At 41.8% G+C, this 23,650-nt stretch overlaps 1 protein-coding gene across 2 annotated transcripts in view; it reads left to right on the top strand.

Moving 5' to 3' along the window:
• Positions 1–23,650, top strand: part of TIAM1 (TIAM Rac1 associated GEF 1) — a 289,451-nt gene that overhangs the window by 61,801 nt on the left and 204,000 nt on the right. Inside the window, exons 2-3 of one of the 2 annotated variants that reach the window (XM_075910650.1) lie at positions 1,646–1,837; positions 2,531–2,619. The gene's annotated coding sequence lies outside the window, so the exon portion shown is untranslated. The remainder of the gene's footprint in view (positions 1–1,645; positions 1,838–2,530; positions 2,620–23,650) is intronic. The other variant, XM_075910641.1, reaches the window with a different exon arrangement.

Here is a 23,650-nt window from a genome sequence, read left to right as displayed (position 1 = left end):
TTCAGCCTATAAAGAACAGCTTGACAGTTTACTAAATTTGATATGCATGCTTTCTTACTATTCCCCTTTTCTTAGCTACAGTGCTGACCAGAAGAAATGACACTGTATTACTGTACCCTTTGTTTTGGCTGAGGCTGGTGAACTTTTTTGAAGTATTAATAGCATCAATAGACTTTTTTTAGCAACGTAGGATAAATAGGGCAAACCTGCATCAGAAGTTACTTTTTCTAGATTTTCTTCACTGTCTTTGTACTACTCTCTGTCAAAAAGCCAATATTAGATGAAATGGCCATATTTGGGGGAAAACACAAAACAATTTGTGGTTTCTCTATGAAATACAAATATCCAGATGTGTAAATGGGTATATGTATGTAAATTGATGAGTTAAATATGGCATGGTAGTTTCCAAAAGGTAGTCCATTAGGAGCTCCTTATAAGACACCAAGTGGGCGATCAAATTCTTGTGATTAGATTGGAGTGGATTTCAAGCATCTGGTGCAACAAACTTGTGTGTGTGTGTGTGTGGGGGGGGTCACTTAATGTCTCTGTTTCCCTCTCTTACAGAAGGGGGATTACTAGCATGGGGGACTGATGTATGTATAAGTTCATTAATGTTTGAGGCACTCATATCCTTGGTTATTAGGCCTGGATAAAGTACTTAGATGTAGGCACAATGAGGGTACACTGTGGTGCTCTTTCAGTATACTTCTGGTATCTCGAAATAGCTATTCCACATCTTTTAAACAAGCTGTTATTTTGAAGTAGCTCGCTATTCCAATGACTCTGTAAACCTCGTTCCACGAGGATTAAGGGACATTTCGGAATAGCGCTCTATTTCGAAATTTGTCACTTTGTAGATGGCACCAAATTTCAAAATAAACCATTTTAAAATGCACTCAAAATAAGCGCAATTTGCGTAGCTTATTTCGAGCTACGGGTGCAATGTAGACGCACCCTGAGTTAAAATATACCCGCGTACTTTGTATAAAGGCTCATCTGGCCATTGAGTCAAGTCCTCTGTCTGTCTCTATTGTGTAACATTTCTCTTTTTTTTTTCTTTTAGTGAAACTAGCTGTTCATTTTTATATATTAAAATGCACTCCTCCAGACTTCTAATTTAGATCCTTGATCTCTTTGTCATAGCTAGCTTCTGTGTTAGATATTACTTGTGTGTGTGTGTGTTGAAGGGCACATGCTTCCAGACCTACATTTGGAACCACTGAAATGTGTCTGTATTTATCTTAAGTAATTATCCTTATGATAGATACCATTATGATCCTTCCTCATCTTGATTTCCCCCCCCTTCTAATTTGCAAAGCAAATCCTGCTTCGTGGGTGGTATGCGTCATTACAAAAATCTTCCTTAGCAACCAGATATTTCTAATAACCCAAATTTATTGCCATCAATCTTGAAATGTGGCAAAGCATCTTTGAACCCCAAGATGCCTCTCTGATATGTTAAAGCCTACCCTTTCTTTCAATAATTGAATACAATAAAGTTTACTGCACTGTAAATTGAATTGATTTAGTAAATGCTGTATGGTTCTTTGAGCCATAAAAGAAATTCCTTCAATGCTTACATATTAAATGCTTGTGAAGCTAAAGTGTTTCTGCTGTGTATCCACGTGTATGATTTCATTTACAGCTTCCTGTCTGAACAGTCATTCACTTGATGAACACCTGATCTTGAGAGACACGTATTGCCTTGATAAGCCATTCTGTATTTGATGTTATCAACATAATTGTTGCTGTTCGACCTCTGCATCTGTTACCTGGTGCAGCACACTGATTGCAGTACAGGATGAGCAATTACGGGCTTTCCCTTCGTGCAGCATAGGTATGTATTGTCTTTATGTTCATGTTGTGTCTATTAACAGACTTTGGTTTATAAAAAATATTTAAGATTTGGAGTGTGGCCATTCTCCCTTCCCCATTTCTCCATTTAAATAAACCCCAAATCCTTCATTGTCATAGAACTGCAGAAGTAAGAGATACAAAAGACTTACTAGGTCACTAATTCATCCTTTGGCATTGTAGCATTTCCTCTTATAGTTGATATTTAATTGCTTCCCTTTGGAAGATATTTTATAATCTAATAGATTTCACTGTTGTGATCTTTTCCTTTCTAATATTTAGCCTAAATTTTCCTGATTTCATCTCCATTATGTCCTTTTGTTTCACTTGAACAATATCTTTCCCTCCTTGGAGATTAGATACTTTAAAAGTATTTGTCCTTGGATTGTTTTTCCTTGTAATATAACCAATGAATTCAAGCAAACACCTCTTAAATTAGCTGGCATCATTTCTAAATTGGTTTATAACTTCCTACCACAGGAATAGTTTTCAGCCGTGTAATGAAAAGGTGACTAATTTAATTAAAATAGAATATGCCATAATTTTAATTTTTTTAAAAGTTGTCATAAAAGATGTGACAGTGAAAGCACTACAAATGATGTTCTTTATCTCCAGAATATATTCAGATGAGCAATGGAAACTTCCCCATACTATCTTGCCTATATGTTTTTGGTAGGGCACTTTATTCTTCAGGAAGGGCTTGTCTGCACTGAGAAAATGGATCAGCTACTTTGTTCAAACATAAAAATATCTTACTGAGATTTGGTAGGTACCAAGTTTTATTTAATATTGCATTAAGTTATGTGGCTGACATTTTCTAACATTGTGTTTCTGATGGTAGATCTAGTCTAAGAGGATAGTTTAGTCACTGTACACCAATAACAGCATCAGTTGGTGCTAATTCTGAGGTTAGATTTCCTGATTTAGAGAGCTGCGTTGCAGGAAGTTCATTAAGAACCTAATCCAAAACCATCTGAGATCAATATTGAGTCTCTTCATTGACTTCAGTGGGGTTTGTATCAAGCCCTGAGACCACAAACTCATTTCACACTGACCTCTGAATAGTCTTCGGATGAAACAAGGTTACAATAGATATGTGCCTTAATTTACCTTGGTGTATCTAAAACATAGAAATATACATTTTACCCTTATGGATTAGAGCATTGCTCCTTTGAGGCTGAAATCTTACACCGAGCAAGACCACTACTTGTTATGTGTAGAGGAAAGGGAAAAACGTACAATACTTTGCATGGTTTAAGGTTTCCTTCCTGACCTGTGATGAGATTGCACCTTGAGATTTGCTTACTTCTGTCTTCACCTGTGTGACTAAAAATGTTCTCGTGTAACACAAAATTGTCTACCTATCCCTCCCTCCTAAATAGAGGTGTGACCTCCAAATAAGTAAACCCAGTTTTGTATGACTGTTAAGTACGATATCACAGAGATACGAACTTCAGAATCACAAGTTATATATTGTTTAATATAGAAAACAAGAGAAGCCACTAGTGACCTAATGAAATGTCATATTTTGAGTCACTTTTATAAAAGCAAATTAAAAAAAGATAATCAGATTTAATATTTGCAGTGAGTCAAATAGTTAAAAATTCTACATGCAATCCAGCCATATGTGTTTAATTTTCAGAAATTTGTCTGTATACATCATCTGCTTTTAGTTCCAAACAATATAACATTTATTACTGAATTCAGAACAAATTGTTTTAGAAAAAATTCTGTGAGGAGTCAAAAGCAGTCTGTAATACTGATTTCTGCTATGGCATCGTTACTATATACAGTATATACCATCTGCGTAAAAGAGATGATGTTAATTGTCCTAAAGATATTCATGTCATTACAATCTCTTCAACGAATATTACAAATACTTCTCTACTTGGAAATACAACTAGCTTCATTTGGTTCTTTGTCTAGGTGTCCCCTTCCTCCTGACCTGTACAAAAATCTTGTAAATAAAATGGATAGTTTAAAAGTGGGGATGATCTTACAAAGCTTTGATGGGTAATTTAGTAAGAACAAAGTCATTTATCCTAGTAATTTTTACTCCTGGGAGAATTCTGTGCCAAAAAATAAATTCTGTGCACAATATTTTAAAATTCTGCAAATTTTGTCTAAATAACACTATATAATCATGTCAGTTTCAATAATTTTGGTAATTAATTTCAAAATACCTGTCAGCAAGTATTATTTCCCTCCAGAGTACAGAGTTAGAAACCGCTATGAGAACCCTCTTGCTGTTCCTGTGCTTTCTCTCCTCTCTCTTCCTGCACCCTCCAGAGTCTTGCCATACGCCTCCCCTCCCCTTCTCAGGCACTCACACCAGTCACCTGAACCCTCTAATTTTCTCCCCCTCCCCACCTGTCCTTGTCTTTTTGTAAACTAGGCTCTGCCGCTCCAGTATCCTCTAGTGGTGGACAAGATCGCTGCACCCGCTTTGGAGCTTGGGCGGTAGGGGAGGAGAATAGAAATTCTGCACGCAAAAATTTTAATTTCTGCAAAAATTCTGCATTGTGGAGTGGTGCAGAATTCCCTCAGGAGTAAATTTTGAATCCTATTTCACTGCCTACATCTAAGCATGTGTATTATTGTATATGTGGAAGCATGCAGTTATGGCATCCAGACAAATTAAAAAAAAAAAAAGTGTCCCAGTCATGCTATTATATCATGAATGTTGTTGTGAAAGTCCTTTCAAATCTTTGTAAGATATTTCAAGTGTATAGATTTTAGTATATGGTATTTTTCACTTTCTTCCATGATATGTATATATCATCTTTTTTTTATCTGGTTTCAAAGGAAAAAATTCAAACTCCTATACAAAAAGTGGAATAATAAGGTGGAGAACCATAAAGATTTATTTTATAAAAACACAAGCTGAGCAGAATGTTTCAAATACATAATTGATAATAAACAATTATTTCTGTGGAACTGCATAATTCACTTTGTTGGGTTTTGAACTAATATTCTAAATTAAATTAATTTTCAAACTCTGCTTGACTTCCCAAAATAATTCCTTGAGCATATCTTTTAGAAAAATATCCACTCTTGATTTAAAAATTGCCTAAGAAGGAGAATCTACCACAATCCTTTGTAAATTGTTCCAATGGTTAATTACTTTCATTGTTAAAAATTTACACCTAATTTCCAGTCTGAAATTATCTGCTTCAACTTCCTGCCATTAGATTGTGTTATACCTTTGCTAAATTGAAGAGCTATTAAGTTATTAAATATTTGTGCCCCATGCAGGAACTTGCAGACTGAAAACAAATTGAATTCCCTAAGTCTATCTCTATAAGGCTATGTCTGTAGTGCAGCCTTCTTCCACAAAAGCTTATGCAAATGAAGCATGGAGTAGAATATTGCTGCACTTCATTTGCATAATTAATTAGCAGCTGTTTTTGAGCAAGAGGCTTTCTGCGCAAAAAGGAGCTGCAAAAGTGAGGAAGAACGGCTCTTGTGCAAAAGCCTCTTGCGCAAAAACTGCTTCTAATTAATTATGCAAATGAAGCGTGGCGATATTCTTCTCCACGCTTCATTTGCATAAGCTTTTGGGGAAGAAGGCTGCAGTATAGACATAGCCTAAAACATGTTTTCTAATCCTTGAATAATTTGCCTGGCTCTTCTCTGAACCTCTTCAAATTTATCAGCCTTCTTTTTGAATTGTGGATCCCAGAACTGGACACAGTATTCCAGCAGGCATAGCAGCTGTGGAATCAAGCGGTGTATATCAAGATTGGAAACTTTTTCTTAAAAAAGCATATAAACCATTTTGAAGAAGTTCTATGGCTTATGTTACACAGGAAGTCAGAGTGGATGATCACCATGATGCCTTCTGGTTGTGGAATCTGTGAATTTGTGTTGTCTGAGTGGAGGAAAAATTATCCTGAATCACTTTCTTTTATCCAAGATGTTGATTTATCGAGCTAAGAACATGCTGGATCTAGGCCCTATATTAAAATATTCCAGAAAATTCATTATTATTATTAAGTGCCCTGTCCTGCTCCCATAAAGGAAAACTCCCAATGGGGGCAGGTTTACTCCCCATGGAAGGGGTTACTAATAAGCTATTGTCAAGTGAGTGTTTGTCTCAGGAAAGAAATACCCTTCCACATACCGTTCTCTAGGGTGATAAATCACGGATTTGGTGACCTTTGGATCATACTGCAAAGCTTATGTATTCTTCCAGGTTCTCTTGCGGTAAGGGGCAGGAGAGAATGATTTTGTATATAGGAGGCTGTGGAGGTGATCTAGTTTGTGCAAAAACCCAAAGATTCCCCATTGATCCATTCTAATACTGGATTTTTAAAAATGTGTATGTGTTCTCAGAGTATTAGATAATCTCATTTTTAAAATAAAGGACACGAGTTCACTCATTTTTTTCGCACAATTTTAATGTCTTTACCACTTCTGTTGTCAGTGCAGTTGTGAAATGTGTTTTGTTTAAAAACCAAACACGTGCAAAGGCCCAAATTGCACAAATATTTATAAATGAGTAACTTTATGGAGTTATTTACATATATAAGTGATTACAAAAACAGCATTTAAAGTGGCTGGTTAAAGATCAATATTCTTGACACAGTATGTTGCTTTATTTTGTTTTTAAAGTATAAGTTTTGTAGGGTCAGGCATTTGTATCAAAACTCTACACCAAAATGTGCTTTACTCCATGTATAGGTAGCTTGTCCTTTAATAAGAGACTTTAAGCAGAATACACCTTAAAAATCTAGTGAAGGGAAATAATTGTTCATTTTAAATATTTTCTAATTTTTTAAAATTTCTTTCTGCTTCATCTGGGTCCTTTGGAGTGAGGAGTCCAAAAGGAGTGAGAGGTTGCTTGAGAATGCTGTATCAGTTTTCTCTGAGTATTCTGTATCAATTTGAAACGGAATTCTTGTACATTTAAAAAAAAAAAATGAGATTCAAACAAATTAGTTCTGCTAGATGTGAAGGAGTGAAGTTTCAGAATCCTACCGACAGCTGGATTATCGAGCTAAAAATAATCCCTCCCATGCTGGAGCTAAGTGAATAACTCTAATTTTGTGTAGGTCTTAATGAAATCCCCCATGTGGACAGGGACAGAACAAAGCACATTCACCCTTAGGACTTAAAAATGCATGGCTCTTGTGCTGGTGCTCTTTGCAGTAGTGAAATTTCACCTACTGTGAGCAAGTACCCTGTGATTAGCTCTCTTTCAGAGCTTCAGAAGATATGGTTTAAATTGGAGGGCACCGGGGGTTGACAGCCCATTTTTAATATTGTATAATAGTACAAAAAATCAAACTCCAAAATCCTGCCCCAAGCAGATTTATGGCCCCCACCTCCCCCAAAAAAGAAGAAATATCACAGACTACATGAAGTCCATGAGGAATTTCACTATTAACAATATGTAGAAAGTGCTTAGATCAGTGGTCCCCAACGTTTTGGGGCTGCTGGGTGCCTGGGGGCGGGGCTGCTCACGCGCTGCATGTATGGGGGCGGGGCCGCTCACAGGCCACGTGACTGGGGGTGGGGCCAAGCATGCGCCACACGCCCGCGGTCGGCACTGGCATGTGCTGCGATCCTGGGCAGGGGCTGCCCAGGTTCCGCGCGGCGCCACCAGGGCTGGGGCCAGGACTGGCGCTGCGCCCCTGGGGGCGGTGCCAAGGCCAGGGCCAGGGCACGCGCGGCACACCCGGGGGCGGGTTGTCAGGGTCGGCACCGGCATGCGCGGCGCACCCGGGGCCGGGGCCAGCCCAGATTGCTCCGTGGGCGCATGTAAAGGGCCTGGCGGGTGCCATGGCGCCCGTGGACACCGGGTTGGGGACCACGGGCTTAGATACTGTGAGTGGCAGTATATAAAACACCAGAGCTGTGTCTAGACTGCATCCCTTTTCCGTAAAAGGGATGCAAATTAGACACATCGCAATTGCAAATGAAGCGGGGATTTAAATCCCCCCCGCTTCATTTGCATAAACATGGCTGCTGCTTTTTTCCGGCTCGGAGCTCTGCTGGAAAAAAGCGCCAGTCTAGATGCGGATCTTTCGGAAAATAAAGCCTTTTCCGAAAGATCCCTTATTCCTCTTAAAATAAGGGATCTTTCGGAAAAGGCTTTATTTTCCGAAAGATCCGCATCTAGTCTGGCGCTTTTTTCCGGCAAAGCTCCGAGCCGGAAAAAAGCGGCAGCCATGTTTATGCAAATGAAATGGGGGGGATTTAAATCCCCACTTCATTTGCAATTGCGATGTGTCTAATTTGCATCCCTTTTACGGAAAAGGGTTGCAGTCTAGACACAGCCCAGGATGTATAACACTTTCCTGTTTTATAGTGGTTTCCATATGTAGATCTCTTAGTGCTTTTCAAAAGAAGACTTGTAACATTATTCCCATTTTAAGGTGGAAGCTTTGGTTTAGGGGAAACTGAGACCAGAGGTGAAATGACTTGTCAAGAGTCATGCAGTTGACCAGTGGCAGAGCTGATAGGAGACCCTCAATCTACTGGCTCCCAGTCCAGTTCCTTCTCAACTGACTATGCTACATTGACTTTTTGAAAGTATTTTGTTTATAATTTATTTATGCATCCAACTTTATGAACGTGTTTTATACTGGTCAGTACTGATAATACATTATACAATAGGGGCAGAAATATCGTGGAATTACACTATACGAAGTTCATTTCAGATTAGCTATTTGTGTGCAAATACAAAATGATGAAGCATTAACTTAGCTCCATATATGTATAGAGTACTCTTGATATTAGAGTACTCTTTAACAGCCTACCACAGACAATGCTGGACAGCTGTTGAGAGAGGGCAGGATCTCGAGAGGTTCGTGAAAGTAGTGGGTTTGAAGGAGTTGAGAGGCTGTGTGGTGGCAGGTAGAGAGAGATTGTAACAGATGTAGGGAACTGCATGACAGAAGGTTTAGAGAGCCAAGGACAGTAGCTAGCAGCAAAGGAAGCAATAACGAGAGATAATTGGGAACAGCATAGGGAGGAGCAGGATGGAAAAGTATACAGAGATTAATTCTTTCTCTCCAATACTTTATTTGTGGACTTGAAGGCTGGAATGGGCCATTCTAACCTAGTTTGACATCCTCCTTAAAACAGACTATGGAACCTTCCAGAATAATTCTTGCATCAAGCTCATAACTGTGAGGAGTGCTTGCTACAGCAGTTCCTTTTAGAAAGAAATCCATCTTTGGTTGAAAGACTTCAGCTGATGGGGAAACCATGACAAGCCTAGATAAATTATTTCAGTGCTTTAAAAAGTTTTAGGCATTTCATTGAGACCTAGAATGACTTTCACAATGGTGTTGATGTGTGGGACTTTGTCATGTTGCTGGACCAGAGATTTCTGGTTTATAGAGGTGCAATCTGTATTATTATTTGACACATTTTTGGTAGCGCCTAGATGTGTCAACCAGCTTGGAGCCCCCTGGTGCAAGACATTGTGCAACCCTGTAGTAAATGAAAGTTCCTGCCCCAAAGAAAAGTTGGGGAGCAGGTGAAAAGGTTATGATTTGGGAGAGAACTTGAGCAGTGCTATTTTTGATTGAGTAGAAGCAGCAGAGTGAGAGATGCTGAAGCTAGGGATGAATAGTAATCAAGACCAAAAAAAACCCCCAAAAAACTTGTGGACAAAGAGTTGATTCTCCATGATCCACCTTCCCATCCACCAGTGTAATTGTACTCCACAGAAATGGAGCAGCTGAATACACCCTGATTCTGCTGACAGGCACGAGGAGAAGTGTGTTTTTAGCAGCAGGCCTCAGGCTGTGGAACTCCCTGCTGAAGAACTGAGCCTGGTGGTAGTCAAATCAAAATATTTCAGTAAATCCTTTCCCAGAATTAATGTTTATAAGCAAACAAGAGCCCTTCCCATGCACAGCCCTGCTGCTCTGCTCTAGAAGAATACGGAGAGGGGAATCCTGGGGTGTGCGTGTGTATTTTCTAGGATTTTATGTGCCTTAATTTTATATAGTGCGTAGGTACCATACTTATCTTATGCTTTGATATAGTATCTATAACCAAGAACTAAGGAGGTGTAGAGAGGCTGGGAACAAAGATGAGAAGTTCATTTTGGGAGCGCTTAGGAGGAGGTAGTAGGGCATCTAGAGGGGACAGTCTGATTGACAGTGTAATGTGATCAGGACAGAGGGTAGATTTGGGAATCCTCTGCAGAGAAGCATATGTCACTTGAAGCCACATAAGTGGACACATTTGCGGAAAGGAATGATATAGAGAACCTGACAGGGAGAGGAACCACTAGAGTAGTGGTCAGCAAGACAAAAGAACACAGCTGTGGAATCGGAATGGAGGAGGATTTCAGACACACAGGACCTGCCATACTGAGTCAGACCAGTGGTCCATCAAGTCTGGTGTCCTGTGATAAAGGCAGCAGAGATCAAAATGATAAAAATAGAGAACTACCCCTTTGGCTTAGCAAGGGGCTCATTATACTTTTGGGCAAGGCCAGGTAGAATTTTTTTCATACAGGAGGACAAAATCTGTATTGGCTGGTGGAAAAGAGACAAAAAAGGGGGACAAGGACGATGAGAGATGGAGGTAGGATATGATGGGATCAGAGTTAACTTGGATTTGGGAGGAAGGGGGAAAGGAGCAAAACTGGTAGAGCAATCCTAAACGTGACAATGTAGGAATGGTTAGAATGTGCTGTTTAGAAGAATAGATTTGGAATTATCTATAAACACACTTTGCCATTTCTTCACATTATATTGGTATTGGCAGAACTAGGGCACAGCTAAACTGAAGAAGGTTTATTTTATGGCTGGGTAGCTATATTAATGGGACAAGATCTGCTGTACTCCATGGGTATTGTGAAAGCCCAAGGAGTAATCAGAGTTATTATGTATGTTGGAAAAATTAATACAATTATTCCAAGCAAATTTTACACTTCTTGAGAGAACATGAAAATGAGCTGCAAGCTACAGTTCAGGCTGACCAAAATGTCTGTCTTCCTCTTTTTTTTTTTAATTTGTCACCAGAAAAGGATGTTTTTCATTGTCAGAAATTAAATCTTTTAATGAGTGCAGTTCTAATAGCCTGTTCAATATGACTGTTAGCTATTAACTGTGTAAAGGATATAGTGCAGTGTATTGGATTTAGGCTAGTACAGTGGTTCACATGTCTTAATTTAGAATCAACACAAATATAAATTTCTGGATCTTGTCCGTCTTAAAATTCCAGTCCTCCTCTTTTCCCATTGTACATGAAGTCCTTGGTGTGGGGCTCTTACTCACTACTGCAATACAAATAAATGTAATAATAACACAATGCTTAGGAATATTTCACAGAGAGGGCTGTCAGGGACGTTAAGAAGCGTGTAATTTGTTAATCGTGTAGCCGACAAAAATGTCAAGTCGATAAGGGTTAGCACTCAGTCCTGGCTCCTGCCGGGTCCTGGCAACTACCCCCACTGTGGTTCTGCAGTACTGCAAGCACTAAGAGCCGGTGTGTGGGCACGCTAGCTCAGTTTTGGCTTGTACCAGGACCCCAATGTGACTCTGCACTACAAGCACTTGTAGTGCAGAGTCACATTGGGGTCCTGGTACAAGCCAAAACTAAGATAGCATGCCCACGCACCGGCTCTTAGTGCTTGCAGTACTGCACCATGGGTTAATGTTGGGTCTCGGTGTGAGCAGGGACTGAACTGGCCTGTCAGAACATTTACTGCGGGTGTATGTGTTGTGTGTAGCCGATAGCGTTAACCAATAAGCGGGTACTTATTAGTTAATTGTTTATTGGACTACAATTACGTCCCCTGCTGTTTGTACCACCAGTAATCCTTAAATTGTAGTGTGAGAGCCAAAGGAGTAGGAGATTTAGAGGTAGAGGTTGTCTTGTGGAGATGAAGGGTTGGGACGGGATGATTGAGACATGGCTGGTTTTAGGCTTTTTAAAAATTATGTCAGAATGAGTCATCAGAAGAATGTTGGAGGCACAGTATGAAAAAATGAGATGGTGTAAGAGATGATAATTGGGTAACCTTATAAGCAGAGGTACAGCAATGAAAGAGGGAGGAGACCTTATCACTGGGTTTATGTCAAAACAGAATTAAACAGACTTTAGGGTCTGGGAAGAAGGAAGAGTGATTCAGAAGATACAAACATAAAGAGGAGATGTGGCAGCTGGAACAGAGCACTTGAATGACATGAAAGCTCTCAGGACACTTTAAAGAGGATGTAGATTTTTTACCTTGAAATGGAGGCATAAACATGGTATGCACAATTTCTAATAGTAGCAATGAATTTATGAATGGCATCTTAGAGGGAAAAATGGTAGTGGACAGTTTATGCTGCTCAGAAGAGATTTGCTTGCAGGATTCCGATAAGGAAAACAGAATAAACCAACTGCTGCCCCAGTAGTGCAGTGTGAGGGGATGCCTTCAGTCCTTATCCTCTCAAAGATGGTTGGGGTTGTCTGGTCACTGAAAGGGCTGGCAACAGATTTTGCTTGACCTTGGGCAGTGGCAGTGGGGATGTGGGGCGGGGGGTCAGTCAGCTCTGCATGGGGCTCCGGTGGGAATTTAAAGGGTCCGGGGCAACTCTCCTCTCCCCACACCTCTGGTCAGTGGCCCTAGTCACCAACACTGATATAGACAAATGGGTTTTCTTTCATCTCTGTTCTCTGGTCTTTCTCTCTACCATGTTTCCTTTCTCCCTTACTTTGTTGGTCACTTGCTTGTCCAGTCTCTTCCTGCTCCTCTCTTGAAATGGAAGCTTTTGGAGTCTGCTTTGTTTCTTTACGCTGGTGCTTTGTTCTTTTCTGTCCAGGCTCTTATGACCCCATCACCATAGTATCAAAGTGCCAGTCATTATAAAAAAAATGGCAACACGGCTCCCTTTTGCTGTGTTCCTCCATTGGTTGTGTGAGTTGCTCTTTTCATGGTGTCACTTAATGGTAGTAGGCTGGGATAGAATGAAGAGAACAGCATGTTTGTTGAATGTTTTCACCACACAGGAGAAGTGTGGTGTGTTAAGTAGCTTAACTGCAAAAGAATGTATTGGTAATATAAAAAAACTGCATGACCAGTTCCTGCTTTCCAGGTTTGTGATGAGATAAGGGAAACATTGAATGTGTCTTGTCTGCATCCTGAGAGATCCGCTGGCAGACATTGAAGGAAAAATAGCTATGGAGAGCTAAGAGGGAAGAGCGAAATCTGTTACATACTCCTAGCATTCGTATAGAATAGGATTGCTGAATTGCAGTTACAGCTTTTCAAGGATAAGTACAGCATGATATTATATTCATGTCAGAAACATTCTTAAATCAGAAAAGACCCTGGGGGATTTAAAGTAGTCAGGGGATGGTTGGATTTTGCATTAGACCTCCGGAGCCATGTGAGAGAAGGAAAAGCTTTCATAGGCAAGACAAAAGAGCCCTCTAAGAAGGCTAGGTCTCTGGGGCATCCTGGTTGGAGTAAATATGTTACAAGGGATTAATGATAGATATCCACACGGGTAATATACAGGCAAGCAAAAAACCCATAAACTTGGGGGGAAAATAAGTTAATTGTTTGAGATTTCCCAAATATTAATGCTAAGTGTCTTGTGTATTGCTCTCTGGAGTCTTTGAGGATGGTTGTCCCAGGGGGCCTTCTCTCTCACCAGGCTTCACACTTCCACCTCTGGCCTTTGGAGGGCCTGGAGTAAATCAGCCACGTGCCAGAGGGTGGTGTTTTTTGCCCCAGTGTGGGTTTATTTACCTGTATTTTCAAAGTAGGCCCCTTCACCAAATAAAGGAGACAAACCCACAATAGAGGGCTACCTTTTCCCATCTCCTCTCTGGGGTGTGTGTGTGTCTGGGTTTTGCCTTGTTGTTAGCCCTGGGATACCAGTCCGTCTCCCAAACAGGCATTCATGTTGATTCCCCCTGAAGGAGAAGAGCAGCTACCTGCCCTAGAGAAACATTTCTTCCTGCTACCGAGCTTGGCAGCAGCTTCTCTCTCCTGCTCCTCTCTCACTAGAAAAGGGGTATTTAATTGTCGTGGGTAACCCTTACTTGGACGTGGGTGTCATTCTTGATGTCTGAGGTATAACCTCATTTCAACGTATAGGGAAAGATGTCATTAGCATTCCAGGGCTAATAGACCTGCTTTACACCACTCTTACAGAGGTCCAGCTTGACTTTATCACATGATTTCTATGCACACATACATGCAATGTTAATTTAGCTCTCTTGTGCAAATGCATTAGATACAGTCATCTTCACACCTTTCAAATTCCTGAACAAGTGAGGTAGGGGTCTCACAGAAATAGCCTCATTCACTAAACAACCCTAGTTCAGCCCTAGTGCAAATTCAGCCTATGCACTGAAGGAGATAGGAGTCATCTGGAAAGATTAATATGTGGTCATTATAGGGGAGTTGGTAGCATTGCCTATGCCTAAAGCTACCAGACACTTTCCATTATAAGGACCCGTTTTCATTTGTTTAAAACTGTTTCCAAACTTCAGCCATTTGGACTGAAATGTCTCATGCTGAGTTTCTGCCTCAGGCTTACTTGTTTTTGGGAATATTTCAGCTAAAATGATTTAGCCTTTTCCAAGAACAAGGTAGGGGAAAGTATATGGTTTGCACATGTTAAAGACATTGTTATAGGCATGTAATTGGCAAGTCTCTGGGGGCGGAGGGGGGAGCTCCAGTTCAAATGTGATCTGTAGGGACTTCTTAGTTTAGTCGCTGAGTTCTACAAAGACTCTGGTCCGTCCTGAGCATGCTCTAGCCGAGGTTTAAGCTGGACTTTTCTAAGATCCATGCTTCTGGCAACTGCAGGCTGCTGTGGTGCTTTGCATAAGGGCCAAGGGCTGCAAAACTATCTCCTCCATGCTCCTTATGCTTCCCTCTATGTGCATAGGAGGTGTTAGAGGGAGGAATTTATACTATGTATGATCAGACAGCCAAAATTGACATTTTTTTAAAAAAGTGCTTATATACAAATGCTGGACATCTGAAGATTAAGATGGATGAACTTGAATGCCTATATGAGGCTATTGATATAGTTATCACAGAAACATGGTGGAATGAGGATAATCAATGGGACACAGTAATACCAGGATACAAAATAGCCTAGAACGACAGAATAGGTCATACGAATGGGGGAGTGGTGCTAATGTGGGAAAAAAAGCATAGAGTCAAATGAAGTACAACTCTCGGATGAACCAAACTGTACCATGGACTCGGTATGGATAGCCTCTCCAGGCTAGAATAATAATATGACAGTGTGGATACACAGGTTGGACGTTCCTGGTCTGGCACCACTGGGACCTGATCTGTCCCGAACAAGAGAGTTTGCTGGAACAGGGGAGGTCTCCTTCCACTGACTCCCAAGCCCATTGTCTGCTGATGGCAGGCTTCCCCCGCAGGCATCCTGCCTCTCCTCCCCCACCCACAACCTGGTTGGGCTGCTTGCCTAGTTGCTGCTGACTTCCTGGGCAGCAGAGACTCCGGTTCCTGCCACAGGGCTCCAGCCCCGCACATTCAGGGACAGCCCCAGGGCTCCATATCTGGACTTGCCCATCTGGGGGAGCTGCGGCTCCGGCCATAGCCCCAAGCTCCCAGAGCCTGCCGTGGGACTCCAGCCCTGCGTTGACCCATGCTGCTGGGGGACTCTGGCCCAGCCCCTTGCTGCCATGGGCTACTAGAGGCTGCCACAGGGCTATGCCCTTGGTCTTGTGCTGCCCCCAGCCTGGCTGCTGACCCTATTTCCCCTGGCCCTCCTGCCCATAGGCTTTCTGGCCCAGGAGCATTCGTGGCTCTGCTAGATGATGGATGTTGCTGGACCAGAGAATGCCGGTTTTTGGAGGTATAACCTTTACTACCAGCCACCTGACCAAGATGCTGATAGTGACTGTGAAATGCTCAGGAAGATTAGAGAGGCTATAAAATAATAATAAAAAAGTCAATAATAATGTGGGATTTCAACCATCTCCATATTGATTGGGTACATGTCATCTACATGTCATGTCTTTTAAGCTAAAAGGGGTAAAAAATGAGGGTGATGTCACGCTAGGAGTCTACTACAGGCCACCTAGCCAGGTGGAAGAGGTGGATGAGGCCTTTTTTAAATAATTAACAAAACTATCCAAAGCCCAAGATTTGGTGGTGATGGGGGACTTCAACTATCCAGACATATGTTGGGAAACTAACACAGCGGGGCACAGGCTCTCCAATAAGTTTCTGGACTGCATTGGAGACAGCTTTCTGTTTCAGAAGGTTGAAAAAGCTACCAGAGGAGAAGCTGTTCTGGATTTGATTTTAACAAATAGGGAGGAACTAGTTGAGAACTTGAAAGTGGAAGACAGTATGGAGGACAGTGATCATGAAATAATAGAGTTCATGATCTTAAGGAAAGGTAGAAGGGAGACCAGCACAATTGAGGTAATGGATTTCAGGAAGGCAGATTCTGATAAGCTCAGAGAACTTGTAGGTAAGGTCCCATGGGAAGCAAGACTGAAGGGAAAAACAACTGAGGAGAGTTGGAAGTATTTCAAAGGGACGTTGTTAAGGGCCCAAAAGCAAACAATTCCGCTGTGTAGGAAAGATAGAAAATATGGCAAAAGACCAGCTTGGCTTAACAAGGAGATCTTGCATGATCTCAAAATAAAAAAGGAGTCATATAAAAAATGGAAACTAGGACAAATAACAAAGGATGAATATAGGCAAGCAACATGGGAATGCAGGGGCAAGATTAGAAAGGCAAAGGCACAAAATGAGATCAAACTAGCTACAGGCATAAAGGGAAACAAGAAGACCTTTTATAAATACATTAGAAGCAAGAGGAAGACCAAGGACAGGGTAGGCCCACTGCTTAGTGAGGAGGGAGAAGCAGTAACAGGAAACTTGGAAATGGCAGAGATGCTCAATGACTTCTTTGTTTCAGTCTTCACTGAGAAGTATGGAGGTGTGCCTAATGTAGTGAATACAAGCAGAGAGAGGGTAAGTTTAGAAGATAGGATACACAATGAACAAGTTAAAAATCACTTAAGAAAGTTAGATGTCAGCAAGTCACCAGGTCCTGATGAAATGCATCCCAGGATACTCAAGGAGCTGATAGAGGAGGTATCTGAGCCTTTAGCTATGATCTTTGAAAAATCATGGAAGACAGGGGAGATTCCAGAAGACTGGAAAAGCGGCAAATATTGTGCCCATCTATAAAAAGGGGAATAAGAACAACCCAGGAAACTACAGACTGGTCAGTTTAACGTCTGTCCCAGGGAAGATAATGGAGCAGGTAATTAAGGAAATCATATGCAAACACTTGGAAGGTAATAAAGTGATAGGGAATAGCCAGCATGGGTTTGTGAAGAACAAGTCATGCCAAACTAATCTGATAGCTTTCTTTGATAGGATAACGAGCCTTGTGGATAAGGGAGAAGTGGTGGATGTCATATACCTAGACTTTAGTAAGGCATTTGATACGGTCTGGCATGATATTCTTATTGATAAACTAGGCAAATATAACTTAGATAGGGCCACGATAAGGTGGGTGCATAATTGGCTGGATAACCGTAGTCAGAGAGTTGTTGTTAACGGTGCTAAATCCTGCTGGAAAGGGATAACAAGTGGAGTTCCGCAAGGGTCTGTTTTGGGACCCGTACTGTTCAATATCTTCATCAATGATGTAGATATTGGAATAGAGAGTACGCTTATTAAGTTTGCAGATGATACCAAACTGGGTGGGGTTGCGACTTCTTTGGAGGATAGGGACATAATTCAAAATGACCTTAGCAAGTTAGAGAAATGGTCAGAGGTAAACAGGATGAAGTTTAATAAAGAGAAATGCAAAGTGCTCCACTTAGGAAGGAACAATCAGTTCCATACATACAAGATGGGAAGCGACTGTCTAGGAAGGAGCATGGCGGAAAGGGATCTAGGGGTCATAGTGGACCACAAGTTGAATATGAGTCAACAGTGTGATGCTGTTGCAAAAAAAGCAAATATGATTCTAGGTTGTATTAACAGGTGTGTTGTAAGCAAAACTCGTGAAGTCATTCTGCCGCTCTACTCTGCACTAGTTAGGCCTCAGCTGGAGTACTGTGTCCAGTTCTGGGCGCCACATTTCAAGAAAGATGTGGAGAAATTGGAAAGGGTACAGAGAAGAGCGACAAGAATGATTAAAGATTTAGAGAACATGACCTATGAAGCCAGGCTTCATGAACTGGGCTTGTTTAGTTTGGAAAAAAGAAGATTAAGGGGGGACATGATAGCGGTTTTCAAATATCTAAAAGGGTGTCACAAGGAGGAAGGAGAAAATTTGTTCCTCTTGGTTTCTGAGAACAGGACAAGGAGTAATGGGCTTAAAGTGCAGCAAGGGAGGTTTAGATTGGACATTAGGAAAAAATTCCTAACTGTCAGGGTTGTCAAATATTGGAATAAATTGCCAAGGGAGGTGGTGAAATCTCCCTCTCTGGAGATATTTAAGAACAGGTTAGATAGACATCTGTCAGGGATGGTGTAGACGGAGCTTGGTCCTGCCTTGAGGGCGGGGGGCTGGACTCGATGACCTCTCAAGGTCCCTTCCAGTCCTATGATCCTATGATCTCAGGGCAGGATGCAAAGACACACATTTTCTTTGCGCCTTAAATGGAAGCAGCTAGTTCTGGAACCCACAAGGAGAGAGGCAATTCTTGATGTAGTTCTAAATGGAGCACAGGACATGGTCCAAGAGGTGAATATAGCAGAATCATGTGGTCAGTGACCATAGCATCATTAGATTTAATATCTCCTTGGCAGGGAAAACACCAAAGCAGCCCACCATGCTAAAATTTAATTTCAGAAAGGGCAACTACACAAAAACAAGGAAGTTAGTGAAACAGAAATTAAAAGGTACAGTGCCAAAAGTGAAATCCTGCAAGCTGCATGGACACAAGACACTATGATAGAGGCTCAATTTAAATGTATATCTGAAGTTAAAAACCACAGGCAATCAAAAAAGCCCTGCCTAGGCTAAACAACAAAGTAAAAGAAGCAATTAAAGGCAAAAAAGCATCCTTTTAAAAAGTGGAAGTTAAATAGTAGTGAGGAAAATAGAAAGGTACACGAACCGTGGCAAGTGAAATGTAAAAATATAATGAGGAAGGCAAAAGAATTTGAAGAGCAGCTAACCAAAGACTCAAAAAGTAACGGTAATATGTTTTAAAGTACATCAGAAGTGGGAAGCCTGCTAAGCAACCAGTGGGACCTCTGGATGACAGAGATGCTCAAGGAGGATAAAATCATGCAGCAAAAATTAAATTAATTCTTTGCATTGGTCTTCATGACTAAAGATGGAAGGGAGGTTCCCAAAGCTGAACCATTCTTCGATAAATCTGAGGAACAGTCCCAGATTGAGGTGTTATTAGAGGAGGTTTTGGAACAAAGTGATAAACTAACCAGTGATAAGTCACCAAGACCAAACGTTGTTGACCCAAGACTTCTGAAGGAACTCTGATGTGAAATTGCAGAACTGCTAAGTGTGATATGTAACCTACCATTAAATCAGCTGCTGTAACAAATGACTGGAGGACAGCTAAAGTGATGGCAGTCCAAAGGAGATCCTGGTAATTACTGGTTGGTAAATCTAACTTCTGTTGCAGGGAAACTGGTTGGAATATAATAAAAAGTGGAATTATCAGACACCTAGATGAACTCAATTTGTTGGGGAAGAGTAAACATTTTAAAAGGGAAATCATGCCTCACCAGTCTACTAAAATTCTTTGGGGGGGGGGGGTGTCTCATGCATGTGGTCAAGGAGGGTAATGGTGGTCAGTGCATATTCTGACTTAAATTGTCAGAAAGCCTTTGACAACTTCCCTCATCAAAGGCTCTTAAACTAAACTGTCATGGGATAAGAGGATAAGTCCTCTCATGGATCAGTAAGTGGTTAAAAGACAGGAAAGAGAGGGCAGGAATAAATGATCTGTTTTCAGAATGGAGTGAGGTAAATAGTGGTGTCCTTCTGGGTTCAATCCTACTCAACGTATTCAGAAATGATCTGGAAAAAAGGGTAGACAGGTGCCAAAATTTGCAGGTGACACAAAACTACTCAAGATAGTTAAGTCTAAAGTAGACTCTAGAAAGTTACAAAGGGTTCTCACAAAACTGGACGACTGGGCCACAAGATGGTAGATGAAATTCAGTGTTGATAGTTCACGGTGGCATATGACTCTCACATTTGGGGAGGTTGGATGCAATTGTAGGGAGCTTCCTAGATGTGTGTGGGGGTATTACTGGTGCCCAAACTGTGGCTCTGCCCCCTGCTCCATTCCAATGCCTGCTTCCACTTGGCCTCCATTCCCTGAGGCCTGCCCATGTTCCACACCCCTCCATCCCAGAGCCTTCTTACCCTTTCCCTGAGGACCTCCACCAGCCGCTGATGCCTCTCCACTCTCTCCTTTGAGCCCCCCCACCCATGCCTTTGTCCCCTCTGCTAAGGGCCCCCCTTCCTGCCACTTATACCTCTGTGTTCCTAGTGGACTGGGGGCTCTTAGCAGAGGGGGTGGAGAGATGGGGACTGGGAGGACCTCTGAGGAAGAGGCAGAGCAAGGTGGGGCATCAGAGGAAAAGGTGTTGTTTACTCCTTTCCATAACACAAGGACTAAGGGTCACCAAATGAAATTAATAGGTAGCAGATTTAAAACAAACAAAAGGAGGTTTTTCTTCACACAACACACAGTCAACTTGTTGCTGGGGATGTTGTGTAGGCCAAGACTATTACAGGGTTGAAAAAAAACCTAGATAAGTTCTAGGGGGACAGGTCCATTATGGCTATTAGCCAGGATGGACAAGGGTGTGAAACCATGTTCAGAAATGTCCCTAGCCACTATTTGTGAGAAGCTGGGAATGGGTGACAAGAGGGGGATCATTTGATGATTGCCTGTTCTGTTTATTCCCTCTGGGGCACTTGGCATTGGCCGCTGTTAGAAGACAGGAGACTCGGCTAGATGGGTCTTTCGTTTGACCCAGTATGGCCATTGTCTGTGGAGGAAGCAGCATAACTCAAATACAGTGTGGACAAGACCTATATCAATGATGGGAATATGGTGGAGAGAATAGATTGGAACAAAAGGTGTGGATGTGAGGGATTCTAGTTCTGGGAACTGGCAGAAGAAGGGAAGAAAGTGGGACGGACTGGGCAAGGAAGCAGATCTGGGAGCTGGGGGAGACGTTGAATGAGGAGTTGAGGAAAATTGGGACCGGCTGGGCGAGGAAACTAAAATTAGGAAGAAAAGTTGGTGGGGCTAGATGGGGGAGAGGAGAGACATCACTGGATAGGTAGGAAATGAACTAGGCAGAAAGATCTGTGCTTTCTGAAAAACAATTGCTTCCTGTGCCTGGAACCCGAGATTCCTGACTTTCACTCTTCCTGTGCAGTTTATCAGAGATCTGTGAGACCCACTAGCAAAATGCATGTCTCCTAACCCCCCCCCCCCCCCCCCCTTGGATTGAATGCTTGGAGAGTGGTAACATTATCAACTGAACACAGCATCTTCTCATGGAAATTATTAGGAACTATAGATGTTACCACCAGCTCTGACCTCCCTCTGTCATCCAGAGAGGCCTTTTTTATATTTATATTTAAGGTGAAATCTGAAGAACAGCATGAGATTTTTATATTTAAAGATGGCAGCTGATCCTTATTAACCCTGAATAAACGCAGCTTTTCCCCTCCAAAATTCTCTCCCCTACAAACATTAGCTCCCATCGATTTCTTCCTTCCCGTAAAAGCATGCAATAGAAGCCCATTCATTTGCCAAAGTTTAACATCTTCACAGTGGATTTACCAGTTTCTGGAACACACAGCTCTGCTAATAGAAAATAGTGACCAGTGCTGACCAATTCAGAGGATTTTGGGTCTTGAAAATGACTTAGTCGGATTCAAAGCCCTTGTGACCAATAGAATTCTCCTTGACTTAACTGGGTTTGGGATCAGGCCCTTGGTCTAGAATTTGAAACTGCAGTTTAAAGTGTGGGGTGCATTAAAAGAATTATCTTGCTCTCCCCATCAAGGAGTTGGTCCCTGACTCTGCATTTTTCCAAACTACTTGGAGGTTGCTACTGTGAATAAGGAAAATATGACCTGCAGTAACAGTGCTTAGACCTGCTCCTTGTACTCAGTGAAATTAACATCCTGAGACTTATGTGTTTAGGGCGTGAGCAGGTTCTGGGTGGGCTTGCAAGCCAGGGGCAGGTGCTCGTTCTCTCTATACATGAAGCATGTTGTACCAAAAATAAATTGTAGATATGGTGTTTGCTCCCAGCTTACTACTCACTAAATAAGTGATTGGGTGAGTGGGCTCCCTGTGTATTGGACACAACATGCGATACAGTGCTTATTGGGGTTAATGTGGAATGTGGTTTCAGGCCAAGAGCAAAGTCACTTTTGAGGAAAGAAAAATCAGGCAACCTGGCAGCTAAAGCAATACCGAATTCAGTGGCAGCCTAATAGGTTTGGTGCCTAGATGCTACAATAATGAATGAATTGGAAATATCTATAGTTGAATGATAGAGAAGACAGGTACCTGGAAAAATGTCAGCAGCGCCTTCTCAGGATTCATTTAAATTGAATTTACATTGATCTTTGTGGTTGAAAATCATGTTAAACCAGGGTGAGCAATAATTTTTGAAGGGAGGGCCACACATAGTCGCAGGCTGCCCCAGAAGGGGTGGAGCCTCAGGCGGAAGGGATGGAACTGTGGCTCCCAGGCATCACGTTAATGGGTTAACTGCAAGCCCTTTCAACTCCTGCTATTTAAAGGGCTTGCAACTTCCCTGCAGCTGTTGCCTGACAGCTGCGGGGAAGGCACGGGCCTTTTAAATAGAAGCAGTTGAAACAGATTGTGCGTTCCAGCTCCTGGGAACGCATTATGTGGCAGGGCCAGGAACTGCTACGTGGGCCAGATAAGAGCTAAGTGGGCCACATCCAGCCAGTGGACAAGTTCTTGCCCACCCCTGTGTTAAACCATAATGTAAATGTGGCATTCACTGAAGCGTTTTGTGAAGTTTGGCTGGCTGGTGTGAATGGGGCAGTTGAAGACTAGACTAAGCTTGGGTGGAGTTATGGAACTTTATTGTCCCTCCTGTCATACTTGTCCCAGCTAGCAAAATGGGAATAGAAAATAGTTTCATACGAGTTGTGTTTTAACCCATTTTTCAATCAGTTCTTCCTCCAGAGTGCAGAGAGGGCCTAAATCTTGTCCTGCTTACTCCCACATTTATTTTGGTCTTGATAATGATGAGTAATAGGAAAATCCGTCTTTTAAAGAAGAATAAAAGGGTTGATGGACCCTCTCCCCTCCTCCCCCCTCCAAAAAAAAAATGGAAAACAGAAAATTTCTAGGAGAGACTAGTAAGAGAATAATACAAATAGCGGAGAGAGCAGTGAACTGGATACAGCTATGGAGATAGTTACAAGTGCAGTTTATGTAGTTGCACATGATGCTGCTAATGCCCACTACTCACGCATTAAATGATTGGTTATAAAATGCATAGAGAACTTTTTTAAAGCTGGAGGATTGGCATGGACTGAGATGTTACAAGCCTTCATTTAAACATCGTAGCATGGTCAATGCTTCTGTTAAGGTTAGATATAGACTTTATTTGGAATAGTAAGAGCCAGGAAAGGAAACACCACAGAAAGGTACAAATTGTACTCCTGTTAATTGCAGTTCCAGTGGTAGGACTAGGTCCTTGGCTGGCATTAGTGCTTTTTTTTGTGACGGTACTGCCCGGTATGCAGTACCGGCATCTCCAGTGACAGCTCAACAGCTTTTGCCCTGGAGTACTGGCACCTTTTTAAAAATTTATTTGTTT

Source organism: Pelodiscus sinensis, chromosome 1, assembly GCF_049634645.1.
Source record: "Pelodiscus sinensis isolate JC-2024 chromosome 1, ASM4963464v1, whole genome shotgun sequence".
NCBI classification, from domain to species: Eukaryota; Metazoa; Chordata; order Testudines; family Trionychidae; genus Pelodiscus; species Pelodiscus sinensis.
The sequence above is the reverse complement of the archived record's forward strand: the minus strand, read 5'-3'. Positions and strand labels throughout refer to the sequence as shown.